Source organism: Camellia sinensis, chromosome 3 (assembly GCF_055761805.1).
Source record: "Camellia sinensis isolate YWXY chromosome 3, ASM5576180v1, whole genome shotgun sequence".
NCBI classification, from domain to species: Eukaryota; Viridiplantae; Streptophyta; class Magnoliopsida; order Ericales; family Theaceae; genus Camellia; species Camellia sinensis.
This window is the reverse complement of record NC_138963.1, coordinates 143141326-143165898: the sequence shown is the minus strand read 5'-3', so window position 1 is coordinate 143165898 and position 24573 is coordinate 143141326.

Genomic DNA, 24573 nt, shown 5'->3' with positions numbered 1-24573 from the left:
CAAATGGAGGAGCAGCCTGGCCGAACTGAGATTGGTGTCCAAGGCCAACCTCCAACGATCAACTTGGAAGCAACCGAGGATGAGTTCACTAACCTTTCCCCCTTAGCTTAGTTTTTTCTTTTCTTTTTTTTACTACTTTTTGTCTAAACATGTAACCGAGCTAAGTTCCCCACCTTTTGTACTTATTTTCACATCAATGAAAAAGCTCTAATTTCATCAAGTGTTTGCATGGTCTTAAAGCTGAGTAACTTCAACTGGACAAAATACTTTGGCAACACTAATCATCTTGCATAACTTAATTAACCAGAAAGACATCTTGGTTACAAGCGTATAATTGAATAAATCATCAACTGTTTCAACCGAAACAATACATGTCGGTTTGAATAAATAATCAGCATAGTCAGCCAGAGTAAATCATCTCGGTTGCAATCTCAGAGTTGAACAAAACATCAACTCGTTCAACCGGAATCAACCATCTCGGTTGAGAATCTTCAAAGTTGAGCAAATTATCAACTCTTTCAATCGGAGTAAATTATCCCGGCTGAGAGCCTTCAAAGTTGAGCAAATCATCAACTCGTTCAACCAAAGTAAATCATCTCAATTGGGAGTCTTCAAAGTTAAGAAAATCAACAACTCGTTCAACCGGAGTAAGTCATCTCGGTTGTAATCTCAGATTAAGCAAATCAACTTGTTCAACCGGAATAAATCATCTCGGTTGCAATCTCAGAGTTGAGCAAATCATTAACTCGTTCAACCAGAGTAAGTCATCTCGGTTGCAATCTCAGAGTTGAGCAAATCATCAACTCGTTCAACCGAAATAAATCATCTCAGTTGCAATCTTAGAGTTAAGCAAATCATCAACTCGTTCAACCGGAGTAAGTCATCTCGGTTGTAATCTCAGAGTTGAGCAAATCATCAACTCGTTCAACCGGAATTAATCATCTCGGTTGCAATCCTAATTAAAAAGCAACAATCAAAATCCTAAGGCAAAGATGAGACACTTCTGTATATTGACAAAAAGAATATTACATTCTGAAGTGTAAGGCAAAAAATTCCTTTGAAAAGAAAACAAAAGCTAGAAATAATACAATTTGAGGTTGGCCACATTCCATGGCCAGGGTATTCCTCTACCATCCAAGTCCTCCAAGTGGTATGCCCCCTTGCCCGCCTGACCGGTTATCTTGTAGGGTCCTTCCCAATTTGCCCCTAGTTTGCCTTCACCTGGCACCAGGGTATTGCCCATGACTTTCCTCAAGACCCAATCACCTACTTTGAACGGTCTGGGGTGCACCGTTTTGTTGTATTTCCTTGAGAGCTCTTGTTGGTAGGCAGCCACATAGATGAGAGCCTTTTCTCGGCATTCATCCATGAGGTCCAATTCCAGGGCAATGGCTTCGGCATTCAGTTCGAGCTCAAAACTTTCACTTCTGAGGGTGGGAATTCCAACTTCCAAAGGTATGACCGCCTCCATGCCATATGCCAAAGCAAAAGGAGTTTTCCCGGTAGATAGCCGCGGGGTTGTTTGGTATGCCCAAAGGACGCTGGGGAGTTCCTCAGCTCATTTTCCCTTTGCCTTCTCCAGCCTTTTCTTCAACCCATCAAGGATGGTCTTGTTTGACACTTCGGCTTGACCATTAGACTGCGAGTAAGCCAGGGTGGAGTTGTAGAATTCTATCTTCAAGTCTTCACAAAATCCTCTGAATAGGCGTCCGTCAAATTGGGTACCGTTGTCAGAGATTAGAATTTTGGGGACGCCAAACCGCGTTACCACATTTTGCCAGACAAACCGCTTGACGTCTTTCTCCTTGATTGTGACCAAAGGCTCTACTTCAACCCATTTGGTGAAGTAGTCTGTGGCCGTGATGAAGAACTTCCGGTTGCTTGGTGTAGTTGGGAGTGGCCCCACTATATCTAGCCCCTACATCGCAAAGGGCCAAGAGCTGGTGAGAGGAAGAAGTTCCCTGGTCGGCTGGTGGATCTGGTGGGCAAACTTTTGGCACTTCTCACACTTGCGAACATACTTTTGTGCGATGGCTTGCATGCACGACCACCAGTAGCCCTACGAAATAGCTCGGTAGGCCAAAGATCTACCCCCTATGTGACTACCATAGATGCCTTCATGAATTTCGTACAAAAAGGCTTCCACGCTGCTCGGGTCCACACACTTCAGGTAGGGTCCGGTGAAAGACTTCTTGTATAAGGCGCCAGATGGAGAGAGCCAAAACCGCTCTGACTTCACCCGCACTTTATGTGCTTCCTTCTTAGCGGCTGGAAGGGTCCGGTCCTTGAGAAAAAGGATGATTGGGTCCATCCAAGAAGGACCTAGGTCGACGCAGAGTACTTCTGTCTGTCCGGTTTCCTCAATGCTGGGCCTCGGAAGGAATTCAATCAAAAGAGGGTTGGGAGATGAGTTGTCGACCATAGAAGCAAGACCGGCCAACTCATTTGCTCGGCCGTTTTCTTCTCGACCGATTCGTTGGACCCTGATTGCCTGAAATCGCTTGATGTGGTCCTTGACCAGAGCTTGGTACTTCATCATTCGGTCATCCTTTGCTTCATAAACCCTAGAAACTTGGTTAACCACAAGCTGGGAATCATTGTAAACCATTAGCTCGGATGCTTGCATCTGAAGCGCACTCTTAAGCCCGGCCAAGAGTGCCTCGTACTCGGCCTCGTTGTTGGATGCTGGGAAGCCAAGGGTGATAGAATGTTCAATAGTCAGTCCTTCTGGCGAAATCAAAACTATGCCCAGCCCGGCACCGTGACGGTTTGAGGCTCCATCAACAAAAAGTTTCCACATTTCGCCAACAAAGAGCTTCCAGCACTCTGAGGGGTCTTGAGAGGCTTGAAGGTTGATGGGGTCACGGTTGCTTGGCTGTTTGGCTTCCAATTCCGTGCTGAGCGGTTCCACTTCAGCCCCCCTTGGTGATTCGGCACCGGACTCAGCAAGTTTATCCATAATGCATAAGTCCGTAGGCGAATCGCCAGGTTACGGTATTATGTCGGCCACAGGCTTCGTGCTGAGCGGTTCCATGTCTTCCCCCCTCGGTGATGCGGTACCGGACAGAGCAGGTTGGTCGGTAATACCCAACTCCGTCATCGCATCGCCGGGCTGTAGTATCGTATTAACTGAAGGTGCCTCGGCGGGGCACACCAGTTCCGCGTTGCCAACACCCCCAAGCTGTGGTATTTCGGTCAGGCATGCATTCACCTCTTCATCTGCCGCGGCAATATCGACCGGGCATACCGGATGAATTCCGGGTGAGAATTTAGCAACGAAGTCGGCCAAAGTCTAGGCTTTTATGGCAATGCACGGCTGGAACTTAACGTCAAACTGTCCTAACTCGACTGCCCACTTAAGAATTTGACCGGAGAAGTCCGCCCGCTCGAATAAAGCTTTGAGGGGGAACTCGGTTAGAACAATTATTGTATGCGCATGGAAATAGTGCGCCAACTTCCTTGAGGCCATCATTAATGCCAACGCAAGTTTTTCCAGCGGCAAGTATCTCGACTCTGCCGGTAACAAGGTTTTGCTGACATAGAAGATAAGGAGGTGCTTGATTCCTTCCGACCGGACAAGCACTGCACTGACTGCATGCTGTGAAACGGCCAGATAAAGGTAAAGTTCTTCGCCGGCTTCGGTGTTACCAATAGTGGCGCCGAAGACAGATACTCCTTGAGCTCGGCCAAAGCCCAGTCACACTCTTCATCCCACGAGAACTTTGACTTCAATGCTTGAAACAAAGGACGGCAGCGATCTGATGACCGCCTTATAAATCGATTAAACGCGGCAGCCATTCCGGCCAGATGCTGCACGTCCTTAGTCGAGCTAGGCTGCTTCAATTCTTGTACGGCTCTGATCTGTGTGGGGTCTGCTTTGATGCCTCGGTTCGTGACTAGGAAGCCTAAGAATTTTCCGGATCCCACGCCAAAGGCATACTTAGACGCATTAAGGCATAGCTTGTGTTTTTTGAGAATGGCGAACATCTCGGCTAAGTCGGACAAGTGGTCTGCTTGATGCCAGCTTTTAACCACCATATCATCAATGTAAGCCTCCATTGTCCGGCCCAGCAAAGGAGCAAACATCTTAGTCACCATTCTTTGGAAAGTCGCCCCAACGTTCTTCAAACCAAAAGGCATGACTCGATAGCAAAAGAGTCCCCTTGGTGTAGTGAATGAGGTGGTCCCTCGGTCCGGGCCATGCATGGCAATCTGATGGTAGCCGCGGTAGGCATCCAAGAAATTGAGCCTGTTATGTCCAGCTGTTAAATCTACAAGCTGGTCAATTCTGGGCAGAGGGAAGCTGTCTTTTGGGCAGGCTCGGTTGACAGTTTTGTAATCCACACAGACTCGCCACTTCCCATTTTTCTTGGGCACCACGACTATGTTTGAAATCCACCAAGGATAGTGCACTTCCTGAATTGCGCGTGCCTCAAGCAAGTTCTTCACTTCTTTTACAACTACCTCGACGTGATGCAGCGCCGATCTCCTTGTTCGCTGAATGACCAGCTTGGCTCCGGGGAAGATGTTGAGGTGATGGCAAATAAAACTTGGATCGAGGCCGGGCATGTCATAAGGCGACCATGCGAAGACTTCGATATTAGCTATCAAAAACTCAACCATCTCAGTTCTTTCAGGGGCGGTAAGGCTTGAGCCGAGCAAGAAGAACTTGTCCGGATTCTCTATATCAATTCGTACTTCCACCAATTCCTCAACGGTTTGTCCTTGGCCTTAGTACCCACATCATCAAGGACTCCCCGGTCTTCCGGTCCTTCAATCATTTAGACGAAGCCCTTGGCAGCCCGGCTCCCATTCACTGCCACGAAGCATTGCTTCGACATGACTTGATCACCCCAAATCTCCTCAATTGCTCCCATAGCCGAGGGGAATCTCATTACCTGGTGATAGGTTGACACCACGGCTTGCATGGCGTGAAGCCATCCTCTTCCAAGGATCAGGTTGTAAGTAGATGGCACCTGCAACACCTAGAACTCCACCTGCTTAACCATGGATCCTGCTTTGACCGGCAGGATAATCTTTCCCAAAGGCCACTCCGGTTGTGAGTTGAAACTAACCAGTGGTGAAGTTGTCGGAGCCAAATCTGTATCCCGGAGCTTGAACTATTTGAATGCGTCATAATACATGATCTCGATCGAGCTTCCCTGATCGATCAATATCCGTTTGACATCGAATTCTTTGACGTGGAGTGTAACCACTAGGGCATCGTTGTGCAGGGTCTGAATGCGCTCTAGGTCCCTTGAGGAGAAATTGATCACATCTTTCTCTTCGGTCTTTCCCCTCTTGACTGCAGGCTGAACCGACAAAACTTCCCTCATGTGTTCTGCCTTCTTGATCATACCGCGGAGCTCGAATACACGCGCCAGTTCCACTGTGTCGTGGATGACATTAATAACCCCTTGTAGAGGCGCATCCCGGTCATCTGGTCCTCGCGGATCAATCGGAGCTTGATTTTCCTTCACGCCCCTATCAATGTAAAGGTCCAGGTGTCCGACTGCGACTAGCTCTTCCAAGTGTTGCCTCAAAGGCAAACAGTCCTCCATCCGGTGGCCGCGCTCCCGGTGAAACGTGCAACGGTACCGCGGGTTGAAGCCCTTCTGTCCGTCGCCCAACTTAGCAGGAAACCGGACATACTCTTCGTCATGGATTTCACTAAGAATGCGATAGATTGGAATCTTAAAGAGCGTGGTGATACCTGTCCTGGCCTTCAACCTTCTGTTTGCATCGGTTACATCATCCCGGGGTTAGTCATCCCGGTCATTCTGACGTCCCCTACCTCGGTTTTTGCGTTTTGAGCCACGGTCCGATTCCTCAGCGCGGTCATTTGAACGGCTGGATTCTTGTCCGACCGCGTGCACTTTGCCAACCGACCTCTTGTCCGTTGCTACCGGAGTTGCCTTCGCGGTAGATGCTGACGCATCATCCTCCACTCGGATGTACTCATTGATGCGCTGCATTAGCTGGCCCATGGATGTCGGCTGGTGCATGGTAAGCGAGTCCCGCAGTCTATGTCCGACCGGGAGACCACGCTTGTATTGTGTGATTGCAAGGTTAACCAGGCAATCCAAGATCTCGTTGAAGGTCTCCCAATATCTGGAGTTGTATGCCTTCAATGTGTCGCTCGGTTCCATCTTGACACTCAGTAGGTGATCAACTTCCTTTGGCGTGTTGGTGTTGGTTTTGAAGCGCATCACAAAGGCTTCGACCAACTGCTGCCACCTTTCAATGCTCCCCTCCAGCAGCCGCTTGAACCATTTCAAACCCAGCTCGCCCAAACTCGATGGGAAGATCAAGCACATAGGAGCGTCATTCCGCCTATGTCTGGCCATGACCTGTCAAAAATGACTTACATGCATATACGGGTCGGTTTTTCCGTCGTAGAGCGTGAACTTTGGCTGGTGGGAGCCCGCCGGAAGCGGTGTTGTCTCTATATCCACGGAGAATGGAGTGGCACTCAGCCTCACCAAGTCTGTGTCTACAAGGAGAGGGGCGGCTGGGCGAGGTGGAGGCATTCCAACCTCCTCGCTGGCGTGAACCCCATAGAATAGCCGCTGGAATGCCGGCACCCTCTGAGCCTCCCGCCGACGAGCCCGTTCCTTCAGAACTGCCCGCAAATCCTCTGATTAAGCGGGATAAGAATACCTCGACGTCGTCTCCGGACGTAAGGGCTGGTAAGTGCTATCTTGCGCACTGGATTTCTCCACATGTACGTCGGAATCTCCAACCTTATAACTTTTGGTGATAGAGATTGAAGGAGTATGCCGCTGACTCTGACTGCCTGAAGGGCGGGGTTGGGTGTGCTCACTATGGTCTCCCCCTTCAGTTACACCCTTCCCTTTGACATGCCACTTCAACTCCTCCATCTCCGCTGCCATTTGCCGGATGACGGCATCCTGGTCCCTTAGCTTGTGTTCCAGACGTCTGGCGTGCGATTCTCTTCGCCGCCGATGACCGTCTGGATTCCGTGAATGACCATAACTTCTTCCGCGCTTATCGCGCGTGTCTCATGAGTGTCCACCTAGAGAAGTCTCCAGGTCTGCCATCGGAGGAATGATGGTGGGATGTCCTTCTCTCCGTCTGCCCGACTCCAGGGTAACTCCGTCGACGGCGGACAGCGGAATCTCTTCATTGTTCGCCATGGACGGCGATCAGATGAGCCTGGAAGACAAGGTTTTGTCTGCAAAGTTCCCACAGACGGCGCCAATTGTGCGGGGAGCAAATATTCAGGCAAGCCCGCACTCCTTTCTTCCAAATTCCTTCCTGTCCGATCGACCTGCGAACACAACGGCGGTGAGCTACCCGGCAGTGTGTGGCCGGAAAACCCCTCCGACGATCAAGTTAGACACACACGCAGGGATAGAGAGAGAGAGAGGACTGAGTTGTGTTTAGTGTTTATCTCACCAAAAAATGTGTCATCCTCAGTATAGGGGGCGCACTCTCACTTATATACCTTCTGCGCCCCAAATCTACTCCCATTAGTCTCTCGACACATGGTGCTGCTATCCCATCTGTCAAAACAAATCTTGCTGAACACCACCTAACCCAACTGCCAGCCTACTCTACTGGGAGCTCGGCAGCCGGATTGCAGCATCTCGGCTGCCAACGGCCATGCTGCACTTCAAGACCAAGTGCTCCAATAGCCAAGCTCATTGAGGAACAAGCTCGGCTGCATCCCGGCAGAGCCGAACTCGAGACAGCTCATACGAGTTTGCCACCGGTCTTCCTGTCGAGCTAACTCGTGAACCATGGAACATCCACACCTTGCCTGGCGCCGGTCATCTCACTTGACTGGCTTCTATACCATGAAGCCACGTAGCTCGGTCTGACCACGCCTGGCTTGGCGCCGGACATCTCGCTTGACCGGCTTCTATACCATGAAGCCAAATAGCTCGGCTAACCACGCCTTGCCTTAACCGAGGAAAACCTTTTAGGATAGGCCTGTTTCACCGTGGCCCAAACTTGTTTGGCCCAAATCTACCCGGCCATTACCCTGGCCCAAACCAAACCATAAATCTCCCTCTCACCTTCCTTTGGCTCTTGACGCATCACTTCAAGATCATGAGTTATGACCTCAATTTGCGTGTTGTACGAGTATTGAGCAATGAAAGACTTGGCCAATCCCTCCCAATTCTACTTCATAGAATCTTCCAGCTTAGCATACCAAATAGCAGCTATTCCTGACATGGTTCAGCCAAAGAGTTACAACTTCTGTAGTCTAGTTAAACCCATTGGTCGTAGGATATTTGAAAACATACGTAAGTGTACCATTGGGTCTCCGGCGCCGTTGAAGCGGTCTATATGCGACATTTTGAACCGCTTTGGAAAAGTGACTGCAGATTCAATGTAGCTATCTTCTATATCTGGAATCGAGTTGACCCCTTGCACCTTTTTAAATAGCTTCTCCAATTTGTTGATTTTAAGCGTGGTTGGGTCAACCTCGAATTCAAATGGTGCCTCAGCCTGGTAAATCGGAGCTCTAGAAGTCTGTGCTGGAATGAGTTTTGCATGGACGGGACAAATCGAAACACCCTCGGCCTATGGATCTTGAGCCATAACAGTATTGGCAGTGGTACCAGGCACAGAAATAGCCGCGGAAGGTATATGCGACACAGAGGCTGCAGCTGGCTGTTGTTGTTATTACTGTAACCTAATTGTGACCTCAGCTTGGCGGGCCATATCATGCTGGAGTGAGTCGACCGACTGCTGTAGTCGGATTAACAAGTCCTCCAAATCTGATGAAGGGTATTGTGACATTCTTGGAGTAGATGACTGTTCTTGAGGTGGACTGAGTATAGGTGAGCTAAGAGGTGATTGCTGCAAGAACCGAACTGGTGAACTTTGTTTGATCCTCCTTCACCTTGTAACTGGTGACAGTGAGGCAAACACAGGCTGTCTCCAAACAAGATCTTCGACCTTGCAAAGTCTTCTAATGAGAGTCCAAAGTACTTGGGGGATATCAGAACTTTTTGAAGCTATGGTTTTAAACTACCTAGCAAAAGAAATAAAGAAAAAGAACGGTAATTAGAAATCGGACAACACCTCAGCTAAGATTCAATCAAAATAGACATGATCAAAGCTGTAGAACTGTACTCCCCACTGAATTTGGCCCCAAAATAGATACCAACTATGCCACTGATATGAACATTCCTGTATAGTTTCACTGTAAAGCACATACCAATTAAAGAGAGCTAAATCACCCTTATGAGGGGGTACGGTTATCCTGTCCTAGATTTTGACATAATCTAAGGTTTCACTATTTCACGCAAGTAGTTTCACACAATCTTGTATACAGGTGAGCATCATGTCCTACTTTGGAACAGTCACTATGGCTATATTATATGCAGTAGGCCAAATGCTCAAAGGGGTACCTCGGCAAGATTACCTAATATGCCTCTCATACCTAACACCGAGAAGTGAAAGGAGGATCAAGCGGTACAGCGGTAATTCAGATCCAAGGATTGTGTTTCCAACATGGCAAAGCCCACGACCAGCCAGTCTTTTGGCAAACTTTTTAAGCAAGCCTCCAGCAAGCTGTCTAGGAATAACATATGGAAAACACAGTGACTTAGATTGCTGATGCAGATACAATGCAAAGAACATATATCTGTAAATAAAATGTCACATCATGAAGTCCAGGTCAAGTTCTCTAATTTCTCCAGCAAAGTCGCCAGAAACTGTAGCTTGCTCTTCGTGGCCCTTGGAGGGGTATAGTCTCCTCGGATAGGATAGCCCTACAGTTCAGACTCCTGTGGTTCTGAATCTGGTTTCACAAGTGCAATGTGAAACAGAAAAACACAAAAGAGTTCAAATCTGGCAAATCCTTAGAAAATTGATTTTTAATCAAAAATGCCAAAAATTGACTGCATTGCCAGATTTTAGAGTCGCCACCTAAATATTTTTAAGAAATTTAGGAAATCCGTGACTCGTGCCAAAGGCCACTTGTCCGTCATAACCAAAGTGTCTCAGCTCAAGAACCTAAATATGAGAGGGGATGGTTATGAATTGAGCACTCCACTCACCCAATCAAAAATCAACCTCTACTAATCATGATGTGATACAGTGTATGCTCTTGTTCCGATTGTTATGCTATCTTTGCTATGTGATGCACACAAGTATAGACTAATTCACAAAATTTGGAACACTTTGATTTCATATTTGTTTAAAAAGAGGTTTGAATATGTGCTACTTGAAAAAACAAGCTCATATATACATTAATCAAATCGTCCCAATTTAAGAAAAAAAACCTTCATCCACCGGCATTCAAACAAGTATATCAACTAAGCACTTAGCCTAATAGTAAACATGCTTGGCATGGCAACACCAACATACATGCAATATGCTAAAGTAGAAATGCTCATCTAGTACTCAACCGAGGCAAGCCAAAAGAAATAAAACCATTAGAAAATGTATGCTCTACTATGCAAGTGACTAAATGCAACACATACAAAGACGCAACTACGAGGTTTGATTTTTATATGTCATGTGAAACAACTTAAACATGCGAAACAACTTAAACATGCGATTGCACACGTATTCAAGTAAGTAAGAAATGACAATATTTGTTAGAATGATGAACCAAACCCAATGTATGCAAAAATGTGTATTTACACATGGGAATGATATGAAACCAAAATATGGACACAACCATTGTAAGCGAGTAAATAAAAGGAAAAAAGAAATTAGGGTTAGAAGACATGCACAATATTACAATTTTGCCCTCGTACAAGAGGGTCCGAATAAATGTCCTACTTAGACTAATTATTACAACACGAATTAACTAATAAGATAAGTTAACTAATTATTACAAATCCAAATTAAACTAACTAATTAATTACAACACATTAATATTAAAGCTAATTTAAAGGACTAGAATAGGAGATGAGGAGCCCGCGCACACAAATGAGAACATCCTTCGGGAAACCTCTCTGTTTGCTGCCATATTCTATTTTGTTTTGCAGTTAGAAAATTAATCTATTTTCACCCCAGCCTCTGCTTTGTTCTGCCATAAAAATGGCACTGCCTGCAAAAAGTAGAGTGGCCAGTCGGCCTTGAAAAGTGGTGGGCTAGATGGAAAGGTGACTGGCCGGCCACTGTTTTGAAGGTCTGCCATGCTGCTACAGAAATGAAACAGAGCAAAAAATAAAATAAATAAATAAATAAAAGAGTGTTTCCATGAGGTGTTTGTTCTTTCTACCTCTCCCTATCGTGAAACTGATCAAGGGAGGAGTAGACTAAATTCATAAACTATCAAATGCCACAAACTCATTACGTGATGATATACAAATCGATGGACAAAGGTTCAATAAATGAAAAGAAAAGACCAACAAAACCTCCTCCATATCATGGAGTTACCTCAAGGGAAGTAGTAGACATCGCTTCTCGAATCATTAACATCACTAGAGAGTACATAATGACTCGAGACGCAATAGGTTCAATTAACGTCCGATTGAACCCGACTTGATTTTATTATATTTTTCACCACTTTTACTTCCATTTTAACCTCTTTTAACATTACCTTGCCATTCTTTATTCATTTTGTCCAAAAGTGAGAGTTATATCCACTAATAAAGAGAAATGTCAAACAAGAAGTTGTCTTTAGCATGAGAGAGATGTAATGCCTTGGTAATGAACCTCCGAAGAGATTAAACCATTAAGCATGGAAGGTCTCTTTCTCATGCCTTAAACAACAATCAATTGTTTGAAATAACTCTCAAAAAAAGAAAGAAAGAAAACCAAAAAATGAGAGAGGTTGTAGAGATGATTATTACAAATGTGAGTATATGTATGAAAACTGTGAAATAAAAGCTATCAACTCAAATAGGTTGGTGTCTAAGGTCTAAACCACCAAACCTATGAGAACTTACAACAACACAAGCATAATATTCAAAGCATGAATGAATTAAACACATCAAAACAATCCCAAAACTCATAAAACAGTGCTGAAAATTTAGTTTGAAAAGCTAAAAAAGTGAGCAAAAATGAGAGAGAATTAAAGCTAGTAAGTAAGCCTAAGGAAGGGTGGCTAACCCCTTCATTTTTTTGGACCTTAAAACCACATATTTTAGCCTCTTAAAACTCTGAAAAACAGTGGCCAAAAGTTGAGAAACAAGTGGGAAACACAAGGATAAAAGCTTATGGAATAAGGTTCAAGAAAGAGTGGTTAACCCCTCCACCTTTGGTAGCTTTAAATCACAAGTTTCATCCCACCAAAAATAGTTCAAAATAGTATAGAAAACCAAGAAAAAGATGGGGAAAAAAGGTAGGCAAAAGATGGCAAGATTTATTCCTTCGAAGAGAAGACACTCTTTTGTTCACAAACCACAAGGTGCTCACTCTCAAGGGCTGATATTTTAGCCCAATAATCTCAGCAAGGAGCCTCAAAATATTGGTTTAGGAAGTGTATGTATAGTGTATACATATTGCAAAATAGAGAGGGAGAGTGCTTAGCAAGATTTAGGCTCTTTGCGAATTTCTCTAACCTAAAACCAAGAGGGATGGTCAAGTATATATAGAAAAACAAGTTCCTATCTCGAAAATATCTATATTGAGCCAGCTGGGGCAGTCCATGTACATGGGAGGGGACAGCTGGCAGCAAATATCTGTCTGCCGGGAAACTTGGCCGCCCGGCCATGTAGAGGGACGGCTGGCTACTAAGTTTTGGCCAGCCAGCCACCTGTTGGCCAACAAGCCTCTAAGTGGTCAGGCTAGAAAAAAAATTAGGTTTTGATGCAAGGTTCTAGGCTTTATAACTCAAAACCGAGGCTTCTTGCCGAAGAAATTGAGCGTTTGTACAATATAGTATTTCATCATTGAGTGCTCAACCTAAGGCGTCCAAGTCTTAAGGGCGGTAAAAAATGGGGTGTCTACAAGCGGGGTCATCACACAAAGTGCATTCTTTCAACTATTTGGGCCCAGCAACAGATATAATTCAAGTTACTAAGATGCCTCTTCATAAGTTAAGCATTAACAAATCTCGGGAAAAGTCAGATGGCATTTCATATATATAAATAATATATGGTTTTTCACGAAAAATTGTATCTGATCAAATCTATGAATCAAATATATATATATATATATATTATCAGATCTTCCATATATATATATGATCAAATCTTGAACTCAAACACTCTCAATCTATGAACATATGTATAAAGAGAGAACAATATGTAGATCTCCGATGGCTTCGAAACAGGCAATGACAACTTGGCCCAGTGATGAGATCACGGCGTCACTGGGGCGGAGGTAGTGGTGGATGTCGTCGTTGAGATCGATGGCGAAGGCAAAGACGATCTTGTCACTTTGACGATGAAGATGATCTTGTTGCTGAGATCGACGGCGATCCGATGCGGCGTTAGGTGCTGGTAGTGGGGATCCTCCACTCCCTCGTCGCCGTCCTCCGCTCCATCAATGCCGCTAAGTGCTTCTGATCCGAAAGCGTCCATGGAAGAACTAGGGTTTCTAGAGAGAGAAAACTAGAGTTTGTGAGTAAGAGAAGGTTGAGGCGACGGAATCGGCGTCGTCGTCACCGTGTGTGAGGCATAGGAGAGAGAGTGAGTATTCAGGGTTTGGACAATGTTGTATGTGGCTTATATACAGAAGGAAAGAAAATCAGGGCCTAGATCTTTAGACCAAGAAAATTTGAAATTGTATTTTTCAACTGAGTGCCCTAAAATAAAATGTCATATCAAATTTATAATCATTTTATTTTTTTCTCACAAATATCACATCCAACTATAAAAATATCTAATCCTTTTCCCAAACATAATTATTATATCCTACTAAAATAGCCAAAAATTAAAATGCCCTACTAAAATAGCCAGCCTCCCAAATAAGGCCAATATTCATTCATATTTTGACATGAATTTTTCTATTTCATCATCACATTCTATTTCATATATTTCCATACAGATTTCTATTTTTCTTAAAAAAAAGTATAATATTTATTTAACATATATTTTTTTATTTGTTAGTACGTTTATTTGTAAAAATGTCTACTTCCTCTACCAAATTAATATTTACATTCTTTAACGCTGTGTTTGGTTAGGAGATTTGGAAAGAAATTTGGAAAGTGAGAGAGAAAATGTAGGTAAAATGTAATAAAATATACCTAAATTTTACTTAGTTTTGCACACATTTTTTCTTTCTTTTTCCAAATCCCCCAACTAAATACAGTGTAAGAGATTTTCTTTTTGGACATGGAAGTTTCATATTTTCTGTGAATTGATTAGATTTCTTTCTAATATATTTGTTATAATTTTTTTTTATTTCTTTTTTCAAAAATTAATCTTTTTTCTAGATTTTTTTTTCATTTTTTTTTTTACAATTTTTGTCTTTTTAAGCAATAGTTTTGATTTTTGATTTTTTATCACAACCATATCTTCCTATTATACTTTTTGTTTTCAAACAACTATAATTCATGTATATTTTTTTAATAGCTTTTATAATTTATCTTTTTGTACAATCATTTTTTATATAATTTCTTTTATAATATCTGATTACTACAGTTTAATTACAAAATTATAGTACTAAATAAGGTAGAATTACTTTTTAATTTTTAAAAATTAAAGGTGTCAATATATGAAGGGAAATTATATGGTACATGCTAGGAGTGTTTATGGGTCGATTTGGTACAAAATTTGAAACTAATTCAATTATAATCAGTTCCAAATTTTTTAACCCTGAACAAAACCAATCAAAACCTAACCCAACCTAATGTAACTTGGGTTGGTTCAAGTTGAAAGAAGGATTCCATTATATTAAAAATAAATAAATCAATCAATAATAAATAATTAAAATAAATAAGTCTTTAACATTTAAATATAACACAAACAAAGAGTAAAATATTGTTTAATGTAAGTCAATATAAATTAAATCCAATTCAAACTTAAATATAACCGATACAAATTCAATTCAATTCAAACTTAAATATAACTAATACAAATTAAATCTATTAATACAATTTATACAAATTAAATCAACTGTGAAATCTGACTCAAATTTCTGAAACATACTTCATTTATTTAATAATTCTTATGTGTGAAAAATATTATGAATAATCAAGTCCATTGTAATAAAGCAATTAGGTAAAAACATGCCAATATAAATAAAATTTTAAACATATATTTCAAATTTTAAATATATATACTTCCTAAGTTTACTCAAATTCAATTCTCGGGTTGGTTTGATTTAGGCAAGGCCTAAATCAAGAACCAACCCAATCATATCGTTTAGAAAAATTAAAGATCCAAAACCAAATCAATGTACTCAAAAATCAATCCAACCCAACTCAAAGAGGTCGGTTTCGTTCGATTCGTCGGTTCACTAGGTAATTTAAACACCCCTAGTACACGCCCTTTTTGGTTATGACATTTGTGTCTTTGGTTATGAACTATTGTGGTGTTAGTTATGACTAGAGTTACAAATGAATAGAATCGTTTGTGAATAGGTTCGAGTTCGGTTCAGTAAGGGCTCGTTCGAATTCGGTTCGTTAAATTTTTATTAAGTTCTTACTTGAGCTCGAACTCATTAAAATCTTAATAAATAAACCCAAAGGTCTTGTTTTGGTCATATTTGTGCATTTATTAACTTGTACACCTTGGTTCCTTAGCCATCATGCAATGAAATTGCTTGATTGATGGTTTGAGGACCAAGTGTATCACTCATTTTGAGATATTTTGATGATAAGGATGGATACACAGTACAAACAACCTGTGGGAATACTCTTTCTTTCCCTGTTTGCTCTCAGTTGCAGCAAAAAAATGTGAGTCATCAGTGGCCGGTCGGCCACTATTACTGGCCGACAGGCCATCAGTGTTGGACGGCAACCCCCCAACAGTGGCCGGCCGGCCACCACATCTAGCCTACCGGCCACCAGTGAATTTTGAGCAGTGTGCTTGTAAAGCATGGTAGAGTTGATCTGGAGAAGGAAATAGTGCAAGGGTTATGCAACAGAGGCATTCGGGGGCAGACAACGGACATTCTTCAGGTGAAAACCAAGCATGCATGGGCCTCCCTCGCTTCAGCTAGTTAATTAGTTTAATTAGCAATTAATTATTTGTTTGTTGCAATTTAATTAGTTATCGATAATTAGTTTGTTTTTGTTCTCATTTAATTAGTTTTGATTAATTAAATTAGTTCATGTTGTAATATTTAATTAGCTTAGTATAGACGTCCCCGAACGTTCTGGGAGAAATCCCGTTTTGTTCATTGGGCTCACTACAGTTCGGACTCGATGTCACGGTTCTGAATCTAATCTCGCAAAGTGCAATGAAATATCGATAAATCACCAAAGAGTCCAAATCCGACAGATCATTTCAAAAAACTAAGTTTTAGAAAAAAGTGCCAAACATGGACTGCTTTGCCAGATACAGAGTCGCCACCTAAATGTTTTTATTTTAGGAAATTTAGGAAACCCTGACTCGTGCCTAAGGCCACATGTCTGTCATCACCAAAGTTACCTCGGCTCGGGAACCTGGGTACGATTGGGGAAGGTCATTTCACGAGCACCCCCGCTCGCCCGATCAAAGATCGACCACTACTAAGCATGATATCTTATTTTTAAAAAACACATGTGCTCTTATTCCTGTTTATTAGCCTAGAATTACTATGTGATGCGCACAGCATACAAGTATAGACTGGATTGCCTAAGTTGGAACAAAGCGTCGCATATTCGTTTGTTTTGAAAATTGATTGAAGTTTGCTACTCCCAAGTAGGCTAAAACACGGGTTTCGACGAATTATTCCAATTCAAGCAACCCAATCTTCACCCACAAGCATTCAGGCAGTTATATCACATAAGCACATAGCCTCATGGTAAGCATGCTATCATGGCAGTCACTCACACGCATGCAAGGATGCTAAAGCATAAACACTTACCGAGTACTCCGAGCCAAAGAAAGAAGCTAATTAGAAGACATGCATGAATCCTAATTATGCTGAGATGCCTAATGCAACACATGCAAAAATGCAACTACAATAGGCTCGACTATTCTAAGATGGCATATGAGATGCAACAATCGATACATGTATTCAACTTAGAATTGAAATACAATGCAGTTAGCATGATGCGCTGAGCCCGGTGCATGCAATACAGATGAATGAATGCAAGCATGCGAACATATAGATGCTAATTGAAACATGCCCTAAAACTAACCATCATAAGCTGGTAAATAAAAGGGAGAAAGATGTGGGGTTGGAAGACATACATCACACACACGCACACTTATTACAACATTGCCCTCTCTCGGAGAGTCCGAATGAATAATACACAACCAACTGGCTAATCTAAGCTAATTAAACTAATTATTACACAACCCAGATGAATAACGAATTATAGCTAAATATTACACAACATTAATTAATTAACAAATTAAACTAGGGAAGCAAATAAATTAGCATGCAAGCTATATGAAATGGACTGCCTCAGCTCTGTTCCGAATGATAAAGGATGGAGGATCCAATCTGTGCCTTCCAGCTGGCACAGCTGGCAACAACTCACAAAAACGAAGCTAAGGGAGGTAGGCTGACCAGTTCAAGTGGTTGGCCGACCACTTCCCCTGGTCGGCCGACCAGTTCAAAAGGTTCAACCCCAAAAAAGTTGGTCGGCCAGCCCATTTGGTGGTCTCCCAACTGAATGCAAGCTAGTGGTATGGTGGGAGACCAGCAAATGTGGCTCAAAAACCAAGGAAACCAGCTTCCTGACAAGAAAACCCGCTAGCAGGAGAAAAGTGGTCTCCAAGGAGAAAAGGTGGTCTCCCACCCTTCTACCACCTCCCAAACAATGAAAACAAGGTCCATGCCAAAAATGAACCAAGACGGATGCAAAATAAGGGTTCAGGGGTCAAAACGGGCAGCTGGGTGCCCCGAAAACAGGATGTTAAGCATCGAAAGTGGCGTGCGACCACAAAGGTGGTCTCCCGGGCCATAGTGTCCCTCCAGAGAGAGGAAGCAAGGTGAGTGCCAAAATCTGTGACAAACGGAGAATGTTAAGCGGTCCCGAACTGAGGCGCGACGCCGACGGCTCCGAAAATCAGAAACTGGTCTCCAAACGGGACCACGAAAAGTAGCCTACGGCCACTGAGAGATGGTCTATGAGACCTCTCCCTCCCTTTAAGAAGAGAAAACAAGACCTGGTTCGCAAATCGAGGCAAATCACAAAAGGGTCCCGAGGTCCGGGGGTAAGGCTCTTAGCTGAAACTCCGAAACCTCAGAACGAGCACAACATGCACCATCACCGAGCGCTCAATCGATGACGTCTGAGTCTTAAGGTCGGTCAAAAATGGGACGTCTGCAGTTGCCCCTCTTTGACAGAACTCCGAAGTCAAGAAGTGATGGGAGTGAATGTCAAAGCCCAGAGACAACCCATTTTTGACAAGGGCAAAGACTTGGACAAACAAACAAAATGCAAATGCAGTTGGTTGAACCCGCAGGCTGCCTACGTATCCCTTTGCAAGGAATCAAACCAGCGTAGTTCAGGGGCAAGATACAAAATGATATGCAGGAAGATTTTGATAATTGGACTTATACACTACGCGAAGCCGATTTGAAAATTGGACTTATACGCCACGCGAAGCCGGTTTGATAATTAGACTTATACGCTGTGCGAAGCCGGTTTGATAATTGGACTTATACGCTACGCGAAGCCGGTTTGAAAATTCAGGATTTATGTAATGCAACGTAATGAAACAATGCAAATGATATGTAATGTATCGAAATAATCAAACCACAAGCAGTGCAAAACCACACAAATATCATAAAGGGATGAAGATGCAAAATCAAACTACGTGTAACATAGAAAAGGTGCCGGAGCGCTTTAACCACAACTCTCTTAGTGGAATAGGTGCATGCACAGACAAAACTATGCATTTCGCAGAAAGAATACAAGTAATTGGGTGGCATGATATAAGTGAGGAATGATCTACTAAGGAAAGATCGTGGTCCTACATGCTAAATACGACGAACTACAATGCAATGGATGGAGTGAATAAGGTGCGCGGCCAAACCACATTTTGCCTAGAAAAGGCATAGACACAAAACAGACCACGTCTAACACAAAAAAGGTGTCGACACCCTCAAACAAAAATTCTCTTAGTGGAATAGGCGCGTACACAAAATCACAGAACCATGCTTTAACGCGAAAAGTATGGGCACATGCCAGACTAAGTTTAACATGGAAAGGATGCAGGAGATACAATGGATATGCAGTACAGGCATCCAACATATTCTATATGCAATGCAATAGACATACTAGATGATGTAGTAGTTAGGAAGCAAAGGTACCTTATAGGGGCAATTGACAATGTCCTACCTCATGCTGCTGGGGACCTTCCCCTTCTTCTCGGTTGAATCGCAGGTACTACTTTTCTCCCTGACTATGGTCGCAGCTTTCTCTATTCTCCAGCAGGGTGACAGACTAGGTTGGTTCAATATCTAGAATTGAGGCGCATACACATGCTATCTCAATCTATGGGGCTACCATACAGATTTCAAGCCGAGGATATTTCCCTGGGTATTTAAACCAGACTTTAGTCTCGAAAATCCCAAACCTTTGCGTTCTAGGCATGAGCCATTCAAACTCTATTTCCACCGTCTCAGTTGGTCTCCTAGGAACTCACTCAAACACAGGCAGGTGGCTATACCAGACCACCGGAAGTCGTTCGGGCACGACAAACACCAAAGGAATTGCACCTTTAGAGGATTTAAGGTCTCCTAGACCGGAGAGTGCACAAGATAGTGCGAATAAAGATGCAGGATTTAAGGTCTCCTAGACCAGAGGATTTAAGGTCTCCTAGACCAGCATAAAACAGATATGATGCAATGGATGTAACGGATAGAGCAATAGATGCAAAAGGGGGAACGCACTCCAACCACGCTGGAATCGTGAGAGAAAGAAGAACAAAGAAAACCAATCAGGAGGGAGTTCCACTCAACCGGAGATAAATTCCAAACACACTGAAATCGTGTAAGGGAGGGGACACTCTAACCACGCTGAAATCGTGAAAAGAGACCTGAAAACAACCGCCTACGTGTATACACGACACAACCTAAGATGAATTCCAAACACGCTGAAATCGTGTGAGGAAAAGAACACTCTAACCACACTGAAATCATGAGAAGAGGCTCGAAAACAACCACCTAGGTGCGTACACAACGCAACCTGAGATGAATTCCAAACACGCTGAAATCGTGTGAGGAAAGGGACACTCAAACCACGCTGAAACCATGAGAGGAGGTCGAAAACAAAACGCCCAGGTGTGTACACAACGCAACTTGAGATAAATTCCAAACACGCTGAAATCGTGTGAGGAAATGGACACTCAAACCACGCTAAAACCATGAAAGGAGGTCGAAAACAAAAAGCCCAGGTGTGTACACAACGCAACCTGAGATGAATTCCAAACACACTGAAATCGTGTGAGGAAAGGGACACTCAAACCACACTGAAACCGTGAGAGGAGGTCGAAAACAAAATGCCCAGGTGTGTACACAATGCAACCTGAGATAAATTCCAAACACGCTAAAATCGTGTGAGAAAACAGACACTCAAACCACGCTGAAATCGTGAGAGAAGGTCCGAAAACAACCACCCAGGTGCGTACACGACACAACCTGAGAAAGTCTCGGAGGACAACGATCCTAAACACAGCTCGACATAAAAGGATAAATGGTACAAGATAACATAAGATGCAAATAAATGCAATAAGTGCGATGATACAGTACATGTTACAAACAATGTAGAGCATGATGTTTAGGAAATGCAATAAACAAACAAAGCGGTACTTTAGAAAGTACCTCATGGAGTGAGTGGTTTACTCTGACAGGGATCTCCCCTCCATTGTGTTCTTCAAACACTTACCTTCAACTCACAGTACAAAGGTGCTGAAATGCTGACAAAGGGTAACTTCTGCATGTAGAAACCACAAATGTCATTTGCTTCTTGATCATACTCACAACTTTCCCTCATTGCAAAGCCAAGGTAACTCTGACGAAGAATGATACTCAAGGAGAGCACTTTTGATTGCCACTCTGGCATTGAAACAATCAACACAGTATTCTGTTCATTCTGAACACAGCTCATACAGCACACTGCTTATTCTTAACAGTACACTGCTCATTCTTAACGCACAGCACAAAACACAGCATTCTAGTTTATTTGGCACATAGCTCATATAGCACACTGTTTATTCTGAACACACAGCTCATAACACAACACTTTGTTTGTTTGGCACGCGGCTCACAACACAATATTCTGTTTATTCGGCATGTAACTCGAAACACAGCACTCTATTTATCTGGGCACACAGCTCACTTCGGGCACACAGCTCACTTCGGGCACGCAGTGCATTTTGGGCACACAGCTCATTTTGGGCGCACAGCACATTCGGGCACAAAGCTCATTTCGGGCACGCAACGCATTTTGGGCACACAGCTCATTCTTCGAGCACACAGCTCATTTCGGGCACACAGTAGATCTCGGGCACACAGCTCATCTTCGGGCACACAGCTCATTTTTTGAGCACACAGCTCATTTCGGGCACACAGCTCGTTTGGGACACACGGCTTATTCTGAACACAGTTCATTTCAGGCACACAGCACATTTTGGGGCACACAGCACATTTGGGACACACAGCTCATTTCGGACACACGGCTCATTCTTCGAGCACACAGCTCATCTCGGGCACACAGCTTATCTCAGACACACAGCTCATTTCGGGCACACAGCAGATCTCGGGCACACAGCTCATTTCGGGCACGTAGTGCATTCTTCTAGCACACAGCTCATCTTGGGCACACAGCTCATTTCGGGCACACAGCTTATTCAGAACACACAGTTCATTTTAGGCGCACAACGCACTTGGGGGCACACAGCTCATTTTTCGGGCACACAGCTCATTTTTCGGGCACACGGCTCATATTAGGGCACACAACACATCTTGGGGGCACACAGCTCATTTTGGGCACACAGCACATTTCTCGAGCACACAGCTCATTTCTTTCAATTTTGAACACCCAGCTCAGCATTTTTTCATTCTGAACACACGGCTCATTCACGTTACTTTGAACATGCAGCTCACACATTTCAATTCTGAACATGTAGCTTATACATTTTCATTTCTAAACATACAGCTCATTCACTTCATTTTGAACACGCATCTCACACATTCCTCTTTGAATACGCAGCTCACACATTTCAATTTTGAACACGCAGCTCATAACACAACACTGCTCGATCTGAACACACGGCTCATAACATAGTATTCTTTTAATTTTGAACACACAGCTCATTCTGAACATACAGGATGCGATGATGGAACTTGCAGAAGTTGAAACAAAGTCAGATGCCCGACATTTTCCTTTTTTTCTTTTGTCCTGAAGTCTGAAACCCATTTAGCTTCAGCTAGGTCCTGGTTTTATTGTTCCCACATGACCCGGGTTGAACCCTGCAGTTTTTGAAAGAACAAAATCTTATTTTACGCAAATATGGAGAACGGCACGGCACTCTGAGCACGAAACGATTTTTTGAATTTGAGAGTGAGAATAAGTTCTCAATTGGGTATTGAGCCTACGACTAAACACAACGCACCACGACTCAACAACAAAGAGAAAGACAAGGTAAGACAACCTAAATACATCTATAGACACCCGAAACGACTCAAAACAAGAATCGAGACAAACAAAACGACTGACACGATGCACAGACGTGTTCCAATGGCAAGAGACCTCTCAGTGCACGAGGAGCCAGTTTCTTCGGGTATTATTTCCCACCCTTTCTTATTTGTGATTCTCACATCACACGGCCCTCAAGCTCGATTTTTCTCTCAAAACCCTTTTCTGGCTTTTCCTCTCAGCGCACATCTCTCTTATTCTTTAATCTCTCGTTTTTCATTCCTCCCCAGGGTGGTTAATGGATAAACAGGAAGTTGCAGGCTCTTGCCCCTAGCACTCTGCTAGATTCTCTTTCTTCTGCTCACAACAATGAACTCCCCCCATAGAGGGGTTGTGATGTGGCTGGATGTGCAGCAGATCTGCAATTGACATTGGTTGACGATGCTCTACTGGGGAGTTTGAACGTGATCAAATGTGTCCAGACGAGGAAGTGGAATATCTTGATCCATTCCAGTTCATGCTTCGCACTTGGCTTGATACCTTGTTGCTTGGAGGATGTTGAGAGCTTTCAGCCCTTTGTTGTTAGCTTCAGCTATGCCCTTTTCTGGCAGGTAGAGTGCCATTTTCTGGCAAGTATGGTGCCCTTTTCTGGCAAGTATGTTGACAATGAGGAAAAGATAGAACACCTGACTCAACTGTGCCCCTAGTTCATTATTTTGACCATTTTTTGTTTTTGCTTTCTACTAAAAACTTTTTGACCAATATGAGGGTTAGATTAACACACTTGTTCGATTTTCTGATTTGAAATCATGCAAGTTAGGTTATGAGCACTGAAAATTTTTCTTTTTGGGTCCAAGAAATGGTCCAGTTTTGGAAAAGTGAAATAATTTTCGAGAGAATTAGTCAACCTCAGTAAAAATTCTCAAAACTGTTTTTGCAAACGGCCACTGCTCAACGAGCACGGAACCTACTCTCGAGATGCACAACCTCAGATCCGAAAGAGAATTGCCCCTTGTCTGAATGGCATTGCATGGCAATTGAAAGTTGTCCCTAGTCTGAATAGCACCGCAGCACTGCATGGCAACGGAAAGTTGCCCCTAGTCTGAATAGCGCCGTAGCACATGGCAACCAGTCCTCACAGTGACAATTATAACCAAATTCCCGGATACAGAGAAGACAAAGACCAGAACCGTCACATGGACACAGTCGAATTTGAAGTGTTTTACGGCTGGACTTCAGAATGAAGTTGCATACGTATTCCAAACATGGGAATCAAGCCTTGCGTAGTTCCGGGGTTAAGGTACACTCGGGTATTAACCTCTCCTTTTGCACTCTAACTTTTACCAAGGCCGCCCTTTCTGGGTTTTCAACCTTGTGAGCTTTGTTCTTCTTTTCTTTTCAATTCTTTTCATTTCTTTTCTTTTTTTTTTCTTTTTCATCTTTTCTTTTCATTTTTCTTCTTTTCTTTTTTTCATTCTTTGCATTTTTATTTTTTTTGTTCTTTTTCTTCTTTTTCTTGCTCTAACTTTTGCCTGGGTCGTCCTTCCGGGTTTTCGGCCCAACGAGCCTCTCAAGGGTAAAAGTGTAGCTTTGTCCATGTCAAATGGTTTTGAGATCCTGAAGTCATCTGAATCCAGGAGAATGGCTACTGTTCGCTGACAATGCAGGAGTCCATCCAATGGGGGGGCTGAATTTGCCCCTAGTGTTGTGGATAGGAACTCAATTATCCTTTAGCAATACTTTCTTCTTTCTTCCCTTCTGGGATTCGGCATTCTTGCTGATCTTCATTAGCTTGAGCAATGACCCCATTTTTGACTCTTCGAGCACATCTGACATTTTTTCCCCTAGTTCGAGGGGTGCTTCTTATTTGGCTTTGCAAGCTTTCTTTTGATTATTTCTGACCTCCTTGGCCCTAGTTCATGGGCTACTTCAAATCTGGCCACACAGGC